The 12,540-nt window shown below is 43.1% G+C and overlaps 1 protein-coding gene across 2 annotated transcripts in view; it reads left to right on the top strand.

The window, feature by feature from the left end:
* The first annotated feature begins 919 nt into the window (after window positions 1-919).
* The window catches only part of RUBCNL (rubicon like autophagy enhancer), a 41,487-nt gene continuing 29,866 nt past the window's right edge, over window positions 920-12,540 (top strand). Inside the window, exon 1 of one of the 2 annotated variants that reach the window (XM_040991395.1) lies at window positions 920-1,228. The gene's annotated coding sequence lies outside the window, so the exon portion shown is untranslated. Of the gene's footprint in view, window positions 1,229-9,267; window positions 9,554-12,540 lie in introns of those variants that run through there. The other variant, XM_040991397.1, reaches the window with a different exon arrangement.

Genomic DNA, 12,540 nt, shown 5'->3' with positions numbered 1-12,540 from the left:
CCCCCTTATCTCTCCTGTCTCCCAGAAATAAGAAGAAACAGAAAATTTGGAAACAATGGTCACTCCCACTATTCCCTAACCCTTGATCCTTCTCACCCTGATAAACTATGTAAAGATTTTCAAAATAAAGAAGAAAGAAAGAAAGAAAGATACCTAACGCATAGTAGCCACCTCACCTTGTCATATGTGTTTCTAATTTCTTTATCAGAAGAAGGCAGTGATGAATATGCTGTGCCACCCCCTAACAGATTAAGATGTGCTGAGATGCAGCCTGTTTCAGAAGTACATAGGTAAGTAAAGCCCCTAATGCCACTGCTTTAGTTCCCCAATTTGGGAATGACAACGGACCAAACCCAGTAATAAAAGGGTAGCATGATGGGGTTTGGTTTTGCTGAGCAGAAAGGACTTCTCTAAGAAAGGCAGGATGGATTCATTTGCATATCATTCGGCGCAGAGTTCAGTGGTCCTCGAGAGAACGCGCTGAAGCCCCCTAGGGGCGGAGGGATCTCCACTAGCAGTCAGCTCTAAGGTTTCTGTTTGAGAAAATTTCTGTCTTGCTTGGTGGCTTTTCCTGGCACCTCCACCAAGAACGTCACTGCGGGACCTTTTTTTTTTTGTAGGGGGAACTCCTGCGCTCATGGGATGGATCCCTAATTCTCGCTGCAAAGGGGGGTAGGGGACCGCCAGGCTGAAAGTCGCAGCAAACGCTCCGGGACAAGTTTAACAGGTCCTGGCGTGATCCACTGATTTCAGAGCTGACTCGCGGAAAGGACTCATTCTCGATTTCGGCCAGTTGCACAGACTGCTTAACTAGCGCTGTTTTGGGGACGTTTAGGGCTGGAAAACCATCTCCGCCAGCGCCGCTGAACGTGCGTTTCCGTTTGGTCCCGCGACAGAGGCCAAGAGTGACTGCCAAGCAGGAGCGAAGAAGGGCGCACCGGCTGCGCCAGCCCGCAGGGGTGCGGAAGCGCGGGGTGACCCAAGATCTTCCCTGCAGGCAGCACGTTCCGCAGCGGCGCGGCGCTTTCCCCGCGAGCTTCTCAGACTGCTGCCTTAGCCCCCTCGAGGTAGGTTAGGGTGGCAGGGGGCGTGGCAGCACCCCGACGTTGCTTCCCGCTCGCCCCTCGCTTTCCCCACGGCACTGCAGTGCGCAGTGGCCACGGGACGCTGCCCCAAGATGAGCCAGCGGGGACCAGACCGGCTGCGTTCACCTGGCGCCGCTCTCCAGGTAAGGCTGGCGGGACGGGGGTTGGGGGTTGGGAGCGGTGGCTGAAGGCTGGGGTGGAGAGGCTGCGCGAGAGACAGGGACTGTGAAGAATGAGCTGAGCAGAGAATCGGGAATCTGAGGGAAGGTCAGTGCCAAGGACCCCGTGGAGCCTGCAGGTGGAGGCTTATTGCGCTGACTTTCCAGGGTGAGGGCAACCCTGTGCACGGCTGGCACAGACCCCAGGGCACTTTTGCTCAAAGTACTCAGTAGCCTGGGAACCATTCTCGGTTCCCCAAACGCACAAGAGCCTAATGCGAAGTCTGGCGAAAGCCAGGAATCCACGGAAACCCTGGGGTTGTCTGGGGTTAGAAAAACACTTGGCGACTTCACCGACCTGGCTTGGAGTCGGAACGTGCTGCGTGTTGGATGGTCGAGGTGTCCCACAAGAGGTACCCTTGCCCTCACCGCCTTACTGTGACCGTGCCGGTGTCAAAGCAGGTGGCCTTGAGGGATAGGGGGAACTTCTGAGGGGACTCATTTCTCCCTAAATGAGAATGGAGGCATATAGGAAGGATATATTTGAGAGCTGAACTGCAGTGTGTTATTACAGTGAACGTATATTTAAGACCTGCTCAGACTGTATTATTACACTGGAAATAGATGCAAGAGCTGCCCGTCTTATGTCATTACAAGAAAGTTTGGGAAGGAGCTTTGAACTGAAGGTTCAGCAGGAAGGCTGCAAGGACTGAATGCTGACATACGTGGGTTTCTTAGAAGCAGTAGTCAGGTCGGATAGTGGTGAGATCTTGGCAAATCAAGAAACCTCACTGACCTCACTTCCTTTGCGTGGGATGGGAGTCAAACCTCATGCCCTGCTTTCCCGAGTGGTTTGGAAGATAAATAAGTGGGAGGGAAGTGGTGGTTTTGCTAAGTGTGGCATCTGCAAATTGATGGTTCTCCATAGAGCCTTGTTGGCGTGGAGAGTTAAAGCAACAGCTTCATGGTGGTACTGGCTGGCTCACAGTGAGCTGTCCAGTGCCCAGGATGCACCTCTTTGCCCATTTTTCATTGTCAGTCCTCTAACCTACACCTCCACAGGAAACCACATGTCTGTTGTGACATCACAGGGAGGCTGTCATTTTCATCAGCTTCTTCAGGGTCAGCCAGAGGCCCAAGGAGCTGCTGGTGGAGGCGGAGAGTGGGGGTATCTGGAGGAGGCGGAGGTAGTCTGGATGCAGTCATGTCACTCTTGAAAATAAAGTTGGCCTTGCGAGCTCTTTTCTGAGACAGAGATAAAGCTTAGAATTGAAGATAGGCATTCAAGGGTCAGCAGTTTCTTTAGGGAAGTTAGTGCAGAGTTGCTGATGCCTCCCCTCCAACCCCCATCTGCTTGCACCACAGATAACAGCTCTGACAAATTTGAATAGTTTCCTTTGTTGCTAAATCTGAACTATTACTTCTAATCTGAGCAGGAGAGATTTGCATGGTTGGTGGTGTTACTGTTAAAATTGAAGGCATGCTACTTAGATAAGCCTTGTATCTGTGCTATCCAGTAAGATTTCTGACTGGTGTCTTCATTTTTATTACAAGAAGTTTGGCCTCTTTCCTCATGATGTACTTACTATATTGAACTCCAAATGTTTATGCAGTAATGATGATGATAACAAAGCTGACTTAAGTTCAACATGGTCTACTAGATTGAGATGAAGGTCATCAAGTACTCACAACAATCGTAGAGATGCCAAGAGCCTTGCTTGGTGTCACAGAGCTAGGAATTTCTCTCAATTTGGTATAAACATTTTTGAGGGCCTAATATAATGCATCCATTGGCTAATTCTCCGCTTGCAAGTTCTAGGATCCCATAGGGGCACTAATTCATGTTCCAGCTTCTCCACTTCCCATCTGGCTCCCTGCTTGTATGCTGGGAAAGCAGTAGAGGACAGCCCAAAGCCTTGGGACCCTGCACCTGTGTGGGAAATTTGGAAGAAGCTTCTAGTTCCTGGCTTCGGGTGGGCTCAGTTCCAGCCATTGTGGTCATTTGGGGAATGAGACAGCGGATGGAATATCTTTGTCTCTCCTGCTTTCTGTAAATCTACCTTTCTAATAGAAAACTAATAAATCTTAAAAAATTGATCAGGAATTTTGTGTGTGAGTGTGTATAACTTCTGCACTACATTTTATCCCATGCATGCAAGCAATATGGAGAGTGAGACTAGTGAGTGTACAGCACTATTCCAAAGCATCACACTCAGCCATTGTGTGGCTGTCAGTTTACTTCCATTATCTGGGCTTCAGTGTGTGTGCATTTAAGACCTAGAGAAAGAATACTCCCATCCTCTGATCCACCCTCCCAAATGCCTGCAATATCTGGGAATGGGCTAAAGTTGCGAGCCAGGTACTCAATTTATGTAAGACCTCAACTACTTGAGCCATCACCTTCTGCCTCCTTGGTTCTGCACTGGTTGGAAGCCAGGATCTGGAGTGATAACCCCATTTCTTAGCAAGGTACTTTAGTACCTCTCAATTAGTGTCCTAACCACTAAGCCAAATGCCCATCTTGGTATTAGATTTCTGGTTTATAAAATCCATGAAGTCATTGGGCCTGGTGGCATTGTGGTCTAGGGGCTAAAGTCCTCGCCTTGCAAGCCTGGGATCCCATATGGGCACTGGTTCTAATCCCGGCAGCTCCACTTCCCATCCAGCTCCCTGCTTGTGGCCTGGGAAAGCAGTCGAGGACGGCCCAAAGCCTTGGGACCCTGCACCCGCGTGGGAGACCTGGAGGAGGTTCCTGGCTCCTGGCTTCGGATCAGCACAGTACCGGCCATTGTGGTCACTTGGAGAGTGACTCATTGGACGGAAGATCTTCCTCTCTGTCTCTCCTCCTCTATGTATATCTGACTTTTCAATAAAAATGAATAAATCTTAAAAAAAATCCATGCAGTCATAATAGAATCCCATATTGAATGAATGCTTCTTTTCTATTGGAACATGAAGTATAAACTGGGAAAGGAAAATACTTCTTAAAGTGTTTTTGTCATCTGAAGTAGTGTAAAATCTTTTTTTCTGGGTTGGAACAGACATTTATCTTAGCAGTTAAACTGCCTAAATCTTACCTCTTTTACCTGGGTTTAACTCTTGGTTTTGGCTTCTGTCTCCAACTTCCAACTAATTGAGACCCTTGGAGGCAGTAGTAATGGCTCAGGTCACTGGATTCTGACTAAAAAATAATTAGGACAGGTGAGCTTGAAAAGCACCTATGGTCAGCAAATACTTTTATGTTTTAGGTGATGACCTTGGATGGTTCAAATGTTTTTTTGTTCATTCCATATTCTTTTATTCCAACAAACTATGGCTGATCAGGAAACAACTGAGTTTCCAAATTATTTGTAGGCTACTTTTCTATTCTCTTTATTTGGAAATGTTGAAAAGATTTATTTATTTTTATTGAGAAGGCGAATCCACAGAAAGAAAGTGAAACAGAAAGATCTTCCATCTGCTGGTTCACTTCCCAAGTGGCTACAATAGCCAGAGCTGAGCCAATCTAAAGCCAGGAGCCAGGACTCTTCCCTGGGTTTCCTATGCGAATGTCGGATCCCAAGGTTTTGGACCATTCTCTACTGCCCTCCCAGGTCACAAACCCAAAGCGGGGTAGGAAGTGGAGCAGCTGGGACATGAACCAGCACCTATATGGGATCCCAGTGATTGCAAGGTGAGGATTTAGTCACTGAGTCATTGTGCTGGGTCGGTAAATTATTTTTTAAAAACAGTTTTTAAGATAGGTGTTTTAAGCTGAGTTAGTGAAGAGACTTTAAGTATACTGCTCATTTGTCAAATAATTTAAATTTCCCTATGATATATAGAAAAATGTTTTTCCTTTTTGGTTTCTCTCTGTTCAGATTCTTTGGCATATGGAGGTTTGGGGTCAGGGAAGTGAACCTGCAATGTCATGGACAATGCCAGTTTGCCAGCAGTCTGCTCCTGGCATAGTGGTGCTGGGTAATCTAGAGAGTTTGGTTCCACGAACTTTAGAACTTAATGGGTCTTCCCTCCACCTTTAGGCTTTAGGAATGAGGGCTAGATTCCCTTATCTTGGGCCTGCTGGGTTTTGCTTTTTCTGAAAACAACTCTAAAAGCAGGCTAGCTGCTTGCTTCAGAATGGGAGAATCCATTCATTGTTAGCTCCTACTGTTTTCTACAGAGAGGTTTATTTTCCTTTTCCAAATAATGCCATTTGGGCTTATAGGTTTTGCTAGCACATTGACTTGGTTCTGAATCATCATCTTCCCATGGTCTTCATTACAGTCCCATCTTCTAGCTCTATTTAGATATTTCTGTTTAGAAACCCAGCTAGTTCATTGAGAGCCATGCCAGGCTGGTAGTAATCTGCAACACTATGAAGGATTCTGACCTAGTCAGGGGATAAGCAAATTGTGTGTGTGTGTGTGTGTGTGTGTGTGTGTGTGTGTGTGTGTGTGCAGTTTGGACTGGTGTCAAGCACAGAGTAAATGCCACCTAGGTGTTAAACTATAGCTTGATGAGGAGGAAGGTGTCAGATGAATCCTATGTGCAAGAATAGGGCCGTATATAAGGGTAGCATTTACCTGTAGGGATAAGAAAAAAGAAGAACGTATTAGTGGAATAAACACATGCAGTGGCGTACAGGGAAAGCTATGCAAATGTTGAAGGATTTAGAAATTGTTTTACTTACAGGACTTTTTCTTATGGAAACTTCAAACATAAAAGTGGAGAAGAGCAGGCCCATGAATAGTATTTTTTCCTTCTCTCAGTTTCCACAATTGTAGAATGGCCAATTGTGTAGTACCCTATTCTCCACTAGTGTTCTTTTAAAGCAAGTTCAAGAAATTTTTCCAATAGTTTTTAACCACTACTATGAATATTTCTGGGAGTTAGATGCTTTTTTTTGCATTTTATTTATTTTTTAATTGTTGTTAACATTGTATTATGTGATACAGTTTTATAGGCACTGGGATTCCCCCCAGGGAGTTAGATGCTTAACAAGACCTCGCCACAATGTTGAGCCTCTTCGGCTTTGGTTTCTCAGGAGCAAGATGAGCGGCAGACCTCCACTGGTTTACACATATGCCTGTCTGTGTCAGGCCCTTAACGTGGGTCTCACATTAGCTGTTCAGTTCCTGGTAGCCAGCTGAGCTGAGTTCCTTAGCTTTTTCAGCCCTTTATTTTTTATTTTTTTATTTTTCCTATTTCCAGATAGTCCTCTTTTGGTGATTTAATATTCATTTCTTCTCTCTTCCCTGTAACTATTTCCCAGTTATTCAGAATTCCCTTTATTCTCTCTACTTCTTGTAACTTTCTCCTAGTCTTCAGTGTCCTTGTTTACAGCCTAACTTGTAGCTTACTTTGCTTTGGTCACTGTTGTGCAGGAAATAATAACTCACGCTGGTTTTCTTAGGCCTTTTTGAGGGCAGAAAGGTGCCTCTTCCTGTTTCCTATTTTAAAATAGTGTTAGTGAAGCTAAGTTAGAATTCACATACCATATGATTTATGCATATGAAGTATATAAACATTTTAAATACAGCACTTGTAAAAATATTTGTTTATTGGAAAGTCAGGGTGACAAGACAGAGGAGAAAGAGATGCTTCATCCAGTGATTCACTCGCCAGATGATGAGACTAACCCAAGCTGGCCTTCTTTTCTAATTAGGGCTGAGTAACATCTACTATAGGAAGACAGCATTTGAATTGTTTCCATGTTTGGGCTATTACAAATGATAAATTGTGCTGCTATTTACAAAGTTTTGCTTTACATTTCTTTTTACAAAGATTAATTTATTTTACTTGCATGAGATACGGAGAGTAAGACAGAGAGATTTTCCAAATTAGGGTAATAGCAGAACTGGGTGGTCCAGAGCTGGAAGTCAGGAGCTTCTTTCAGGTTTCCCACATGGGTGCAGTTGCCCAAGGTCTTAGGCCATCCCCCACTGCTTTCCCAGAGCATAAGCATTGAGCTGGATTTGGAAGCAGAGCAGCTGGGACTAGAATTGGTACCCATATATGATGCTGGTGCTGCAGGTGGAGGATTAGCATCATGTTCTGCCATGCACTGGCCCCAAATTTCTTCACATAATTTAAATTTGAAAGAGAGAGATACAGCTCCTCTGCCCATTGTTTCACTCCCCAGATGTTCCCCAACAGCCACAGCTTGGCTAACCTGAAGCCTAAGAATCGGGAACTCAATACAGGTTTCTCATGTAGGCAGCAGAGACCCAAGTACCTGAGCCATCACCAGCTGTCTCCCAGTGTGCGCATTAACAGGAAGCTGGGACTGGAAGCAGAGTCAGGACTTGAACCTAGGACTTGTTTCCCAAGTAGTGACTTCACTGCTGTGCCAAATAACTGTTCGCATTACAGTATATATATATGTGTGTGTGTGTATATATATTTATACGCATGATTTTTGTGTGAATATAGTTCTTGTTTCTTACAGGTGTACACCTAGGAGTGGAATTACTAAGGCAAATAGTTATTCAATGACTAACCATTTGAGGAACTTCCAGATCATTTTGTTTTATTTTGCCCCTATGTGGATATCTAACTATCTTTCAAATGCAGGTGGTATGCTTGCTTTGGGTAAATTTGTGTGTCAAAATTTCTTTCAAAGTTTTACTTAGTTTTCTAATGATATTAATGTTTATTTTTATTTTTGTTTGTTCATTATTGTTTTTTATGTATAGGGTTTTTATCCAGAACACTACTTGAGCAGTGATCTCCAAAGTGGAGGTTACAGGAAAATTCATTGGAGAGCAAGGAAAAGCAGTGCCTTTTTCATGTATACTTTGCAATTCTATATTAGAATAATTGTATGTGTGTAAGGTTTATAAATAAATAGTCTTAGAGGTATATATGTAAGATAAATTGTTTTTGTACAAATAGGAAGGAGGAATCTTGGGGATGACTGATCTAGAGAATAGACATGAAATAAAACAAAGCTATGTAGTTCTTTTTAAAAACATTTTTATTTTTTTTGAAAGTCAAAATTAGAGAAACATCTTCCATCTGCTGGCTTGCTACCCAAATGGTTGCAATCAGCCCGGACTGAGCCAAGCCAAAGCCAGGAGCCAGTAGCTTCTTCTGGGTCTCCTACATGGGTAGCAGAGGTCCAAGCAAATGGGTAATCTTTCACTGCTTTCCTCGGAGCAACAGCACGGAACTGGATTGGAAATGGAACAGTTGGAACTCAAACTAGTGCCCATATGGAATGCTGGTGCTGCAGGCTTTATGCATTACGCCACGGCACTGGTCCCAACTATGTAGTTCCTAATTCAAATTTTATGAGAAGTCCAATGAGAAACTTTTTAGAGTTGCTTTGCTAATAAAACTGAAAACATCTTGTTAACCTGCATGGAATATTTGAATATTAGTGGAAAAATTTTCGGATCAGATGTCACTCTTCTGATGTTTGTCCTGCTTCTGCTAATGAGTTATGGTGAAACTTTGGGTAAGTCCCTTAACGGTGATTTTAGTTTTCAAGTTGAAATGGTAACACCTGAAATACTAAAAGTTAACATGGTGCAGGATGAGAAAAGTAAACGCTTGTTGTGCGGTGATCAGTGGAGGCTGACCTTTTGTGTCTCTTGAGCAATACTGTAGTTCTCGTAGGCGAAGTGTCTAGTTTCCCCTAATCTTTCCCATTGTTGGGTCTTCCTCTTCTTACCCCCACATACTTACTGTTTTCCATTACTTTCTGTCCTTCCTCTGCGTTCCCCTGAAAGAGAACCTTCAAAGTTCAGGGTCTTGGGCCTGGTGCAGTATTCTAGTGGCTAATGTCTTCATCTTGTAAATGCCAGGATCCCATAAGGGTGCCGGTTCTAATCCTGGCAGCCCTGCTTCCCATCCAACCCCCTGCTTGTGGCCTGAGAAAGCAGTTAAGGACCCAAAACCTTGGGACCCTGCACCCGCGTGGGAGACCTAGAAGCTCCTGGCTCCTGGCTTCAGATCGGCGCAGTTCCGGCCACTGTGGCCACTTGTGGAATGAATCATTGGACAGATGATATTCTTTTTTGTCTCTCCTTCTCTCTGTATATTGAATTTTCAAAAAATAAATAAAGCTTACAAAAGAAAAGTTCAGGGTCTCTGATAAAGGCTAACTCACCTAGAGAGGAGGCTACAAGACCAACCCCACCTCCATCCCACTGGCTCCACTGCAATCTGTCATCACTTCCTTCCTGCTGTTTTTGTTGCAACTGGTGTTCAGCACATGTTGCAGTGCAGGTGCTGCCCAATGAAAATCATAGTTCACACTGATTTGTGCTGCAATTGTGGATGCTGAAGAGTCACATTGTTAGTCATCTTCCTGGTTTATGTTAGGTAGGTGATGGTTTTAGCATTTGTGGGCATCCTTGGGGATGTGAATCTTTGCTTAAAGTCAAACTGTGAAGGGAAGTAGATACAGAGAGAGATGGGAGAGGTTGTGGACAGCCATGACAATCAACCAACTCACAGGCTATGGATCAAGAATTGCTCATTCTCTGTTCACTGGGTGTTATTAACATACTACAAAATGATACACATGAATTTTACCTTTCATGCTCAGCATCTTGACTGTGATTTCTATCCCCTGATAATGTTTATTGTAAGTAAATGCTTTGTAGACGTTTTAGTTTGTGGTCTCTAATTGCTTCTAAAAAAATGACATCTATTCCTGAATTCTTTTCTTGGGTAACACAAATAAGTAGCCAACATATCTCTACCTGGGTACTCTTAGTTTGTTTGTTCTTTCATTTATATACCCAGAAAATATACTCACTCAATCCCTGTTACTGAAAGAGTGCTAGGTCTGGGAACAAAGCAGAATCTTAAATACATTCTTTAAAATGTTGCTTACATAGATTTTTAGCATTCTTATAGTCATTGAAGTTAAATAAAATGGAGGTTGGTGAGAAGGGCAGAGCTGGAGCTGGGAGGCTGCTTGGGTGATTGCCCTTGTTTATAAGGTGACCCAGGAAGCCTCCCTAGAAAGGAAATATTGAAGATGAGTCTCTATTCTGATGCTACCAGTTGTGTGCCAAGTGAGTAGTAGTGCAGGTAGAGACAGACCTAAACCCCAAATCTGATTTCCTTGTGCCTGTTCATAGAGTGCTTTTAAGACTGCTAGACCTATTAGGAGCTAAGGTTGCTCTGCCATCCAAGTGCTGGCCACTTGTAGTCTGCAGGACTTGTGTGGGGTCACGATGAGGTCATGGTGGCTGCTATCCAATTGAAACATTGGTCCTTCTTGCAAAAGGAGCACCTGGGCAGAGGCTGCAGAGGTTATGTGGTGGTTGTAGGGCTTCTGTCACTCCCTAGGGGTTGAGGGCGCTAACTGTTCAAATGACTAGGCTGGAAGGGAGTGGTTCAGCATCTTTCCTTTGTCTGAAAATTTGCTGCCACATATGTATTAGCAATTAACCTGGCCTGTACTTACCATTGACCCCAGTAGGAAAATCTCAATAGGAAATCAACTTTATCTTGTACTCAAGCGTTCTTTGCAAAGAACCTTAATTATGACAGTACAAAGTGTTTTAAAAACATGCTAAACATTGCTTATATCCATATTACTTTCTTTCAGTGCCTGAAATGTATGAATGTGGATGTCTATTCCTTTTCCCTGAGAAAATACGCTTATTTTAGTCACCACTCTTATGTTACCCCCAGTGTTTCCAAGCATAAGCAATGCCAGGCATGTAACAGAAGCTCAACAAGTACTTTCAGTTGAATAACTGACAGTGACATGGCCAAAAGCTACATACTCAGCAATTCTAGGATGGGACCTGGTCTATTAGTGCTTGCATTACAAAGTTATAAAAAAAAGAAGCTGTGAACTTCATTAGGGTGTTTCCTCTGTATTTTTCCACATGTCAGACACTCATGCTCCCTGAGGAACACTCATCTTGACGTTTTCTTTTTAGTCACTGGGACAGTTGTGGCCTCAGGCACAGCCTGAAATGTCTAGGGTTCTATTCCAGCTCGGAAATGTGCTTCTGTAACTTGGTAACTGTTGGTTACTCTATGAAGCAGCCATACCTTTCCAGAAGGAAGTGGGAAAACCACCTGCTTCTAAAAGCTGCTTTTTATGAAGAAGTCTGTTATTTCTCCATGTACTTAGGTCACAAATTATATGACTCTCTTTCAACTGTTAGTTTTAATCTGTTTATAAAAAACACTGGGATCACATTTATTGTTTGAGAGTACTTATTTTCTATCTATAAACATCTTCCCCCACTGTATACACACACACACACACACACACACACACACACACACAACTTTGTTCTCTGGAAATAATGAGTTTATCATGAACTATGGACTAAGATTAAGGTTGGATCTATTAAGAGAAAGAAACTAGTAAAAGAAAGACAACCAAAAGAAAAAAAAGACCATGAACAAGAGTGTTCATTGATGTACATTCTGTAAAACTGAAAAGTTGGAAATATTTCTCATCACTAGAGTCTGGCTAAGTAAGTTAGGATGTATTTGTACTATAGAAATTTTCAAGAAGAGAGGTGTTTGGTATAGCAGATAAGATACTGCTTGGAATGCCCATTTTCTGTGTGAGTGCCTGCATCTGAGTTTGACTCCACTCCCAATTCCACCCAAAACATAAGGCTTGGATGGGGTTCTAGGATGCTGCCCTATACCTGGCCTAGCCCTGGTTGTCGTGGGCATTTGGGGAGTGAATCAGAAGAGGGAAGAACTGTATCACTACCTCTGCCTTTCAAAAAGAAATAAGTAATAAAAACATTGACAAAAAGAAATAGGTAAGAAGAATGAGAAATATCATCAGGGCACACTGTTTTGAGTAATGTGGAGCTATGGAGTGTGTCCAGCCCAATTCCATGTATGTCTATTAAAAAGAAAGCAAGTTATGTCTTCTGACCTGACATATGGATGGACAAGGTCTGGAAGTAATAATAAGGTTGCCAGTGTCATTTTGAGATTGAATTTGTATTTGGTGAGATTTAGTGTGATGGGAACACTCAAAAAAACTGAATTGTTATTCCAGGCTTCTGTGTTTAGGGGCATTTTATAAAAATCATGGTCATTGTTTCATTTTTTGGTTATAAAATTCAAAATTATCAGAGAGGAAAAGATATGCCACCAAGAGGGTCTTGGAGGTCAGCAGGAGGAAGAAATACTTTGAGGGCAGTTGACATAGGTATATCCTGTGATATTTTGTGAGTTGTGATTTGGGGCTTGTATTTATACATACATATGAGTGGATGTATGTGTGTTTGCACATGCACATACACATACCATGAGAGGTCTTCAAAAATTTAATGGAAAATATTATGAAAATAAACTACCCATAGAAATCA

This window comes from Ochotona curzoniae, unplaced genomic scaffold, assembly GCF_017591425.1.
Source record: "Ochotona curzoniae isolate NIBS_2020 unplaced genomic scaffold, NIBS_Ocur_1.0 contig_64, whole genome shotgun sequence".
Classification (NCBI taxonomy): domain Eukaryota; kingdom Metazoa; phylum Chordata; class Mammalia; order Lagomorpha; family Ochotonidae; genus Ochotona; species Ochotona curzoniae.
This window is presented reverse-complemented; position numbering and strand designations above follow the sequence as displayed.